Genomic DNA, 12,194 nt, shown 5'->3' on the forward strand with positions numbered 1-12,194 from the left:
ATTGGTTGATTTATTTATTTATTTATTTATTTATTTATTTATTTATTTATTTATTTATTTATTTATTTATTTATTTATTTATTTATTTATTTATTTATTTTTAATTGGATTTGTATGAGGCCCCTCTCCAAGGACTCGGGGCAGCTCACAACAAATCAAAACAATATACAATATACATACCTAAAAATCCAATTAATATAGCTAAAAAACTTTTAAAACTCTAATAACGTTTAAAATCATTCAGTCAAGACATACTACACTCATCGGTCTAGGGTCTAATGGATCCAACCCTGGTGGCACAGATAGATCTTTAAACTTTTATGGAAGGTGAGGAGGGTGGGAAAAATGTAAATCTCTGGGGAGAGCTGATTCCAGGGGGCCAGGACCCCCACAGAAAAGGCTCTTCCCATAGATCCCACCAATCAACATTGTCTAGTTGATGGGACCTGGAGAAGGCCGATTCTGTGGGACCTAACCCATAGGACTCATGCAGCAGAAGTAATCTGGTCTGATGCCATATAGGGCTTTATAGGTCATAATCAACATTTTGAATTACGTCCAGAAACCAATCAGCAGCCATGCAGTCCGCGGAGTGCTGGAGAAATGTGGTAACCATAACCACTCATACAGCTACATTCTGGACAATTTGAAGTTTCTGAACAGTCTTCAAAGGTAGCCCCATGTAGACAGCATTGCAGTAGTCAGACCTCAAGGTGATAAAGACATGAGTCTTTATAAAGACTGTGAGTAGAGATTCCCTGTCCAGATAGGGCACCAACTGGTGCACCAGGTGAATCTGGGCGAACGTCCCCCTCGCCACAGCCGAAAGATGATGGTCCAATTTCAGCTATGGGTTGAGGAAGACACCCAAGTTGTGGATACTCTTTGAAGGGATCACCCCCCCCCCCCCCGGGGTAATGGATGGACAGATGGAGGTATCCTTGGGAGGCAGAACCCACAGCCACTCCATCTTGTCAGGGTTGAGTTTGAGCCTGTTAGCACCTTTCCAGACCCCAATAGCCTCCAGACACCGGCACATCACTTCCACTGCTTCACTGAGTGGACACGGGGTGGAGATGTATAGCTATGTATCATCAGCATAGTAATGACAACTCACCCCGTGCCTTCGGATGATTTCAACCAGCGGTTTCATGTAGATATTAAATAGCAGGGGGTGAGGACTGACCCCTGAGGAACTCCAGAAGGGTGAAATCTAGGCGTCAACCTCTGACCACCACCACCCCACAAACACCGACTGTGACCAACTGAAGAGGTAGGAGGAGAACCACTGTAAGACAGTGCTGCCCACTCCCAACCCCTCCAGTCAGAGCAGAAGGATACCATGGTGGATGGTATTGAAAGTTACTGAGAGGTCAGTAGGATCCTGAGAGGATAGAAGATAAATCCCTATCTCGGGCCTGCCAAAAATTATCCAACAGTGCAACCAAGTGCTGTAGCTGATCGCACTTTGCTTCAGAAATTCCACATTTTTTGCTGATTGGAAACCCTTCATGGACTTTTCTTGTAAAATGGAAAAAAAATGAATTTATTATCTATAGTTTTGATGATCAGGTTAGATAGATTTTAGAAATAATTCATGATATAACTTTAGAGAAAGAGGTAAGTGTATTATCTATGGAGATTTTCAGTCATCCAGGTCATGGTGTCCCAAAGGTGCTTTTTCAAAAGGCAACAAAGTCAAGCAATTTGTTTTTCCTTGGACACATTTCACTTGTTATCCAATAATCTTCTTTGGTTCTGAAGAACTGAATAATTGGAGAAGCTTCTTGGATAACAAGTGAAAGGTCTTCAATGAAAAACGAAGTCCAGTTGCCTTTAGAGAAAGCCCCATTGGGACAGGTAAATCTATCATTGTACTTATAACTGCTATAAAAATCAGAAGCCACTTTTTTTCTCTCTCTCTCTCTCTTCTTTCGTCCTTTTTTCTATTTTTCATTTTGAATATCTGTGATAGACCCCTGTAGGCATAAAAGTATATGCTTATAGATTTAATCTACTGCAATGATATATGTAGTGAGATTGTCAAATGGAGGGGTTGTAAAAAAAGGATTAATTTGATTGTTAGATTTGACTTGTGATAGTTTTTATTTGAGCAGTTAAAAGAACCAGGGTCCCCCCAACCAAGATTGCATGGCAGTTGGCCAATTCCCTTGGTACAATGTTTGGCTCCCATACTAACTTTTGACATCGTAAAAGTCAATCCAAGATTATTTTACACTGCTAATGTCATGTGGTGAATATTCCTTATGAATGCAATCTGTGCAGGAACAGCTGATGTTTACTATGCCAGAGAAGAGGAATTAAAGCTCCTAATATGCTAAATACCAGCTGTCATCACTGAGGATATATTCATAAGCAATAATCACCAGGAAATATTGATACTAAGATTATGTACAGACAATTTCAGCAGATCAAAAGCAAATAGAAGATTTGGGAGTTAGCCAACTGATTAGTCTCATGACTACAATCATACAATGAAAAGGGTTTATGAATAAACATATTTACAAGTCAAATTTGAATGCACCCAGCTGTTCAAATCTTGTGATGCCTAATTTATTGTCCTTGGATTAGTTGACTGAGATGGCAGTTTTAGGTTTATCTGCCTTGGAGTAAGATCTCTTGGTTAAAGTACAGTTCGAGTATAAGCACATTTTGTAGATTAGATTAGATTAGATTTATTGGATTTATATGCCATCCCCCTCCGAAGACTCGGGGTGGCTCACAACAATGGTGAAGAACAATACATAGTAACAAATCTAATATTTAAAAATCTAGGTTACAGTTTTAGATTAAAAGTCCCCCCCAAAAAAGAAACCCCAATATATAAAAAACAACACACAATCGAATCATACACAAAAACTACATGGGCAAGGGGGATTCCCCCATGCCTGATGGCAGAGGTGGGTTTTAAGAAGTTTACACCTAATATTGGATGATCTCTGGAAAGGAAATTCATTCATTCATTCATTTATTTATTTATTTATTTATTTATTTATTTATTTATTTATTTATTTATTTATTTATTTATTTATTTATTTATTTTATTTATTAGATTTGTATGCTGCCCCTCTCCGCAGAAATATCCAGGTAATAGGTTGGATTTTAAAGAAAACAAGGGAAAAAAGATGAAATCAATGGCAAACAATGTTTGTCCTATTGCCAAGCAAACACAATGTATTTGTACATGAAGTTACCATAAAATGAGCTCCACTTAAAAAGAAATTTCACTTTTCTAAATACCAGAGTCTAATCCAGAATTCATTCCCTTATTAGAAGAAATTTCAAATTACAGTGAACCCTCGAGTTTCGCGTCCTCAAGCATCGCGAAAGGGCTATATCGCTAGTTTTCAACCCGGAAGTAAACTCCACCATCTGCGCATGCGTGCCCTTCCACGCATGCGTAGATGGTGGAGTTTCCCCGCCGGGCAGAGGCTTCCCTGGGTCTTCCCCCTCTTGCCCCGGTAAGACCCCAGCGGCGGCGCGCTTGGGGACACCCTACCTCCGCTTCCCAGCTGGGAAGCGGAGCCGGCAACAGCGTTGGTGGGCGGGCGGCGCGCGAGAGCTTCGGGACACCCTACCTCCGCTTCCCAGCTGGGAAGCGGAGCCGGCAACAGCGTGGGTGGGCGGGTGGCGCGCGCGAGCTTCGGGACACCCTACCTCCGCTTCCCAGCTGGGAAGCGGAGCCGGCCACAGCGTGGGCGGGCGGGCGGCGCGCGCGAGCTTCGGGACACCCTACCTCCGCTTCCCAGCTGGGAAGCGGAGCCGGCAACAGCGTGGGCGGGCGGGCGGCGCGCGCGAGCTTCGGGACACCCCAACTCCAGGGTGTCCCCAAGCGCGCGTGCACCCCAGGCGCGAGCAACGGGGTGGGCGGGCGAAGGGCGGGCGGCAGTGGAAGTAAAAACACCATCTGCGCACGCGCAGATGGTGTTTTTACTTCCGCACCGCTACTTCGCGAAAAATCGATCATCTCCAATTGAAAGTACCCCCACCCCAACTGCTTTCTGAGATGTGACAAAGAATTTGCAATGCATAAAACTCTCTCTATATTTGATAGATTTAAAGTATTATTCCAGAGACCTGTTCACATATTGAATATAGAAATACCAAATATACTGTAAAAGGTAAAGGCTTCCCTCACACATATGTGCTAGTCATTCCCAGCTATAGGGGGTGGTGCCAGGTGGGGGTTGTAACTAACCACCGCTACTGCTGTGATGCATGCACAACTTTGAGTTGCCAGCATGCACACACAGGGTCCCAGTGAGATTTTGCTTCTGTTCATGCACAAGAAGCAAAATCTCACAAGAGGACACATGCACGCACAATATTTCAGCGATTTTTTTTTTTTGCTTCCATGCATGCGCAGAAGCAAAAAATTTCTGAAATCGCTCTCGTGCATGCATCCCCTTATGAGATTTTTCTTCCTGCACTTGCCCAGAAACAAAACCTCACTGGGATGCACGCACATGCGGGAGAAGTGGAGCTGCGCACACAGCTCTATTTTCGCTACCAGTGCGCAGTGTGGCCCATACCGGGTACCAACCCTATCCTGGGTGGTGCTCATCTCCATTTTGAAGCTGAAGAGCCTACACTTTCTGATGACATCTCCAAAGTCATGTGGCTGGCATTACTAAATGCCAAGGGCGGAATGCTGTTACCTTCCCATCAAAGGTGGTCCCTATTTTTTCTACTTGTATTTTTACATGCTTTCTAACTGCTTGGTTTGCAGAAGCTGGGACAAGTAACAGGAGCTCAGCCAGTTATGCAGCATTAGGGATTCAAACCACTGAACTGCCGACCTTTCAATTGACAAGCTCAGCGTCTTAGCCACTGAGCACCATGTCTCCCTAAAAAATACTGTAATTTCTCTTAAAAATGAAAAAAATATGGCAAAATGAAGTTTCCCACTTTAGATAAAAAAGCAGATATCTAATCGTCAAATTTAATAATACTGGAAAAAAGATGTGACTTCTTCTAGCACTAAAGATGTTACCTAGTCTGGCAATGAAATACCTATAAGCAAAAATAAGCTCAGAGGGCACCAAAGATTCTCCTGTTCAATGCTGAGTTACATATACAGCATATTACCTGCTATTGGTAAAAACACGTGAATCAATCAGATATTGTTGCGGAGGTAGCCAACACAATTATTGGGGCAATATAAGTATGTCCTTATAATTTCATATATTCATTGGCATTAGCCTCTTCCAAAAATTGCATTAGTCCAGCTGCCTGATATTGGTTAGGTATAAATATATACTGTACATGTAATGTGGAAATACAGGTAGTCCTCACTTAACAACTGGTCTCATAATGACCATTCAAAGTTGCAACAGCCTTAGTAAGGGTGTTTACTGAATGTGTGCATTCTGTAAAGCACTTCTGATCATCCTATAACAAGGGTGTCCAACTTATGTCACCATGGCAGCGTCATGTGATATATATATATATATATATATATATATATATATATATATATATATATATATATATATATATATATATGTAGATTGTTCTGAGTTCGGGTTTTGCCCTGTGTAATATTTTGCATGTCTATGCGACGTTTCGGCGAAATCACATTCACCATCATCAGGCTGAAGTTCCAATCTTTGTGTTGTTGTAAAATGGAATGTTAGCAACTGTCATTTCTTCCTAGTATATAGTGTGGGGGTGGAGATTTGTTTTGAATGTAGCAAATAGATTGGGTGATTATGTTTCAGTGATCTGATTGGTTGGTGTAATCATAATTATTAGAAGGAATGACATGGAGATTTTTATGAAGTGTTTTGTTTAAGGCTGATTTCCAAATATAAAATTCTAAAATCATAATTATTAGAAGGATTGACATGCTGATTATTATGAAGTGTTTTTTTTGTTTAAGGCTGGTTTCCAAATTTCTGGTAGGCGGGACATGTCATCTCTTTTATTTATGCAAAGGGGTCTCCTCTCAATTTCTATAGCTTCTAGAGAAATTCTTCTATATAAATTCTCTGTTTTGTGGAGTAATTTAGTTTTTTCAAAGTCAATTTCGTGCCCTGTTTTTTTAATGTGCTGGACAAGGGAGGATATATATATATATATATATATATATATATATATATATATATATATATATATATATATATATATATATATATATAATGAGTTTGAAGAGTTTGGGGAAGAAACCACAGAGTCAGGTAGTGTGTTTCAGGCATATATAACTCTGTTACTGAAGTTGTATTTTCTGCATGTTTGATAGACGTTCTCTATTTTGACTACTTGCTGCTTGTTTTATAGAAATGCAGCCAGGGGTGGGCTGCTGCCCAGGTGGAGAGGAACGCAGTGGGGTAACAAAAATGGAGTTTCACCCTAGAGCACCCAATTTGCACTGAAAGTTGAAAGAAAATGCAGGGAATCCTGCATAAGCCACGCCCACAGTGTGGTAGTAAAAATTTTGGTAGTCCTTCACTGAGTGCAACTATCCAGCGATTATGCAGGGAACCAAAAATGCCATAAGATTTTAGTTCTAGAAGTCGTTTGTCATGTACCATTGAATCAAAGGATTTACAGAAGTCTATATAAATTGCATCTATTGTTTTACCCTAGTTGATTTGTGAAGTCCATATGTTTTTGCTATGTAAAAGTTGCAGATTGCAGGACAGTTTTTTTCTTAGGCCAAACTGCTTGTTAGAAAGTAGGTTATTTATCTCTAAGTAGAGGGTCATGGATTGGTTTGACTCCATGATTTTGTAGGTGATGCAACATAATGAAATTGGTCTGTAATTTTCAACTAGCAATCACCCTTTTTGAAGATAGGAATGACCATGACTAGTTATCATAAATTAGGTAAGGAGCTGGTTCTGAATGATATTTCATAGATTATGTTAAGAGGTACTGCTATGGTGGTTTGAAAGCTTTTTAAAGAGGTAGGCTCAAAGTTCATCAGGGCCAATAGATAGAGTGTGTTTTAAGTTGTGTAGTGCCTTTTCAACAACATCTTCTGTAAAATTAACATGTAGTAGATCATTGTAATTAGTTGTGGTACAATTGGGAAATATGGTGCATGAATTGTTGCTGTTTACAAATACTGAATCGAAGAATGTGTTGAAGAGGTTGGCCTTAACAGTCTTTACACTCTTTCCCATTTGGCCCTTTTAGTGGTGGGATAGTTCTTGAGAATTGATATTTCCCAAGCGGTTGCTCATTAGGTTTGCTGCAGACACTATGCCAAAAATCCCCCAACTAGCTTCAATTCCCTAGTTAAAGAGCTACAGACTGGAAAAAGATACTGGGAAGTATAATATCACTCACCTTCAATTAGTAATTGGAGTAATAACAGTAACGGCAGCAGTAACAGCAGAGAGGAATACAACTTGCACTATTTTGGCTCATCTATTGTTTCCTGCTGAGTTGCTAGTTAATGTGTATCTGCTGACAAGATTTCTCTTTCAACATCTTTTTCCTGCCTTTTGTTGCACTCAGAAAAAAACCCAACCAGCCTGCTTGTTAAAATATGTTATTCTTATGTTCTTTAAAAAGTGAAAAATAACACAAGGGACTAGAAAGCCTTGGCTCAGATAGGAGAGGAATGAAATCACACAAACGTGTGACAAATGCACATCCTGACAAATATTTGAACTAATTCTATGGCCTCCCATAGAACAATTAACAAGAAAGCAGCTAATGAACAAGACAAGACAGGCTGGTGCTCTGTTTGCTTCCCCACAGCCCCCCCTGCCCCACATTGAATACATAAACACCACAAACAAATCTTTCTTGAAGCAAGAGCGTGAAACAACCCCACCACCATTTCATCTAGCCTATTACCATATGGTGTCATGCATTGCTGTTCCTCGAGAGAATAGCGGTGTGGCAGGAACATTACATTCCTAAATAATACATCAAAGCCGGACCTGTCATTTACGGCTATTATTGAGCCTCTGGGTAGATGAGTTACATCTCTATCGTCTTATTAATTTAGAATCCCAATAGCCATGTTAAGTAAGTTGCGAAATACAGGAGGCAGAAATGAGGGGAATCACACAGGGGAATCTGTCTGAGGGAAGGCATCCATTAAACACAAGCGTCTCAAATCAACCGACAACTATACGAGAATTTGGAGGCAGAGGGAAAGGAGCCTCCTTGCCATGATCATAATGAATTATACCTCCACTTCAGAGCAGCCTGTGCAATCTAATGGAAATGCATCCCATGAATTCATGCCATCCCTTTACAGAAAAGTGAAGAGGATGACGCACAGGATTGGGCAAAAAAAGAAAAAGTAAATAAATAAGAGAAACGCACCTGCAGAAATGTCAGTCACCAGGGGAAGTGAGAGAAAGATGTTTCTCTAAAAATAACTTGTATGGAAGAAAGCCATGATTTGGAATAAGAGATTGTTTTGTGAAGACAAGAAACACAACCTTTGCACATTTAGAAGCCGTGGAAACCTTTTTGAACAATCATTAAGGGGCGAGGTGGTGGTGGATGATGTTAATTAAATTGTTTAATTATGGAGAAATATGTGGAACCAGGGATCCTATCTGATATTCATCTGCCTCCAGATCCTTCCCTCTGCATGCTAGGCTTTCTATCCACTTGATGTAAAGAAAGAGAAGGGGGAGGCTGCACTGCAGTGGTTAATATATTGATGGACTCCTGGGGTCTAGGCCGAAAGTAGCAGCAGCAGCATTCTGGTAAATGACATTGGAGGAGAAAAAAAAACTAACTCTACAATTTCTGATAGCTGAGAAAGGCTTTCAGGCAGCCATTTTGAAAGGGCAATGGCAATATTTCTTCTAAATGTGTTGTAAATGAGTCCATCCTTGAAAAATGGTTGTGTGCCTCCTATAAATGATCCTGATTAAATTGACTTTATAACTGCTAAGATAACGCTACTGATTTAATATGCATGTATGCTTTAAGAAATGTCTTTCTTTATTGGGTGAGGAAGGAAAGGAAAGGACAGGAAAAGAAAGGAAAGAAGGAGGAGGAGGGGAAGGGAAGGAAGAGGAAAAGAAGAAAGGGACATGAAGGAAGGAAGGAAGGAAGGAAGGAAGGAAGGAAAAACAACTTTCTTTGCCTCTTTCAGTTATAGAGAAAATCTATAACTGAAAGAGAAAATCATTAAACTTCCTCCTCCCTTTATAAATAAATATCATAAATATTTATTGAAAAAATGCATTTTATTTATTTGTAAAGCCTCCTCAAATTTTTAGACATACAGTATATCAATATCTTATCGCTGGCTACATATAGCAATTATCCTACAAGAAGAAAAGTTTCCAAATTCTTGAACAATTAAATAAATGTTTATTATTTCACCAGGGATACATAACATATAGACTAGCCATGCTACATGAGAACTGAAATTGAGCATCATTTGGAGGACTGTATATTTTCCATGCCTATTCTAGTGGGATTTCCAATCAAGGAGGTTTTTTTAATATGTTCTGATTTTTTTAGTTTATACAATTAAAAAATATAAGTGGTATATTGCAAAACTGATTTTTCCCATAGACCCAGGTATTATATCTGATATGTTCTACAGGTGAAACTCAAAAATTAGAATATCCTATATCCAATATCCCACTGTACCCCATAACCATCACAATTATGACAAATCATGGCTTGAACTATGTTGCCTTGCATGTAATGAGTCTCTTACGTTTTACCTTTTAAATTGCATTACTGAAATAAATGAACTTTTGCACAACAACAGTCTAACCTGTGTAGACAGAGAAATGGTGAAGGGATTAACTTTACCTATTCTTCACTCCAGAAGGTGGGCTAGAAAGATTGAATCAGATTGGCACCTTGTAAGCTTCTGCTTCTTTCATGAAAATGATGAAAGCAATGTCATGCTACAAGCTCCATTCCTTTTGATTATGTATATGATGTCATATAATGAAGTTCCTTTTCACACAGACTGATTTGTTTGACACAGATATGTGTTCCATGGATGCCGCTGAGTTTCTGTACTTTTACATTAGACTTTAAACATTTAAAAAAAAACAGAAAATAATCTTTCAAATAATATGCAGTATGAATTTTAGAAGCCACATATTTCTGTTTTTAAAGGGTGCTTTTATACAATATGCAGTGGTACAATGATGCAACTTTGACTTACTTTTCAGAAGATAAAAGAATCTCAAAGACAGGATCAAACTTCATTTGTATAATGTCTGTAAAATCACCATCCAACGAATGCCATACCGATATGTGTTTGGGTAAAGTTGCTAAACAAAATCTGTTTAATGTAGAGTAATTTCTAAACATATATTTTACTGTTTAGATTGACAAGTGACCTGTAAAAAGAAGTCTCAAATATTGTTTCATTCTGAATACAGATTAACAAGTTCAGGAAAAGTTGTAAGTAAAGTAATATGTAAAGAAGCACTACTTTTCTCTGCTCCCTTAAGATAAAGGATTCCTCGCACATGTGTGCTAGTCGTTTCCAGCTCTAGGGGCAGTGTCATCTCTGTTTCTTTTTTTTTCAATATATATTTATTAAATTTTTCCATTTTTTAAAAAAAGTACATAATCATATTTACAGATGAATCTACATCATATATACATTCCTATCGACATTGTCTTCTAATTACTTTTAGATTTCTTGATATTTTATTTCGATGTTTCTTTTGAGATTCTTTTTTTTGGTCCATTGGTACCATTTTGTCCAGGTTTCATAATAGTCCGATTCTTTTCTATTATTAAGTTCCATTGTCAATGTGTCCATCTCTGCACAGTCATATATTTTCTTGATGATCTCATTGTCTTCAGGTATTTGCGGATTTTTCCAGTTCTGTGCAAATACAATCCTTGCAGCTGTTGTAATATGCAAGCTTAGATATTTTACATTTTTAGAATAGGTACCTCTCATAATACCCAGTAGAAAAAACTCTGGCGTATATTCTATTTTTGTACTTGTTATTTGACACAACCAATTATTTATTTTTTTCCAATATTTTCTTGTCTCTGGACATAACCACCATAGATGAAAGAAGGTGCCTTGAGTGTTTTTACATTTCCAGCACATTGGACTATAATTTTTGTGCATTTTAGCTAGTCTTTTGGGTGGAAGAAGTGTCATCTCTGTTTCTAAGCTGAAGAGCCAGCACTGTCCGAAGAGATCTCCGTGATCATGTGGCTGGCATGACTCAATACCAAAGGTACACGGAGTTCTGTTACCTTCCACCACAATGCTCCCTATTTTTCTACTTGCATTTTTACATGCTTTCTAACTTCTAGGTTGGCAGAAGCTGAGACAAGTAACTGGAGTTCATTCTTTCAGTATATTTTGGATGTTCAGTAGTAATAAATAGACAGAGAAATTGTATCTTGTTGAGGCCTTTGAGGTGAGGAGAGGCCAGGCACACTAACCCTAACCCTTGGCGTGAGTGACACCCCCCCCACCCAGTGACATGACCGCATAGCCAATCCCATCCAGTCACATGACTGCCAAACCACTCCCACCCAGTCAAATAAATAGATAGATAGACAGACAGACAGACAGACAGACAGACAAAGAAACAAACAAACAAACAAACAAACAAACAAATAACCATCCAGCAACTCATCCTAGTCACATGACTGCAAAGCCACTCCCACTCAGTCACATGACTGCCAAATTATTCTCACCCAGTCACATGACCATGAAGCCATGCCACCATCACATGACCATCAAGCCACACCCACAAAATAAGGCATGCCCGCAGCATATTAATAATAAAAATTTGGAACACATCACTGTCTACCACCCTTACTAGATAGGAACTTTGGGTGAAATGCCAATTTAGTTAAAGACATAGAGAGAACTGTGTTTGCCTCAGAAATTCCATTTGATGCTGTTGCTTCTTCTCATGCTACCATCCATCTGTGTCTCTTAGAATAGGCCGATAAGATAGAGAAGAGATACTGTGAGATTAAAAGGAAGTTAAAAGAACAAGAAACTAGGCTTGAGGCAAATGAGAAATTGCAGCATTAATTGCTTGAAACATAATAAGAAAAGAGCTAGTAGCTAGAATGTTTGGGGTTATATCCAAGCAGAACTATGAGAAAATTTGTCTTCTCAGATTCACTTATCGAGAATATAAATAGGCTCTAGCAGAAGTAATAATTAAAAAAACCTTTTGGATTTGTTTCAAATAAATTACTGAATAAATTATTGAATTTAACATGCCACATTTAAC

This window comes from Erythrolamprus reginae, chromosome 3 (assembly GCF_031021105.1).
Source record: "Erythrolamprus reginae isolate rEryReg1 chromosome 3, rEryReg1.hap1, whole genome shotgun sequence".
Classification (NCBI taxonomy): Eukaryota; Metazoa; Chordata; class Lepidosauria; order Squamata; family Dipsadidae; genus Erythrolamprus; species Erythrolamprus reginae.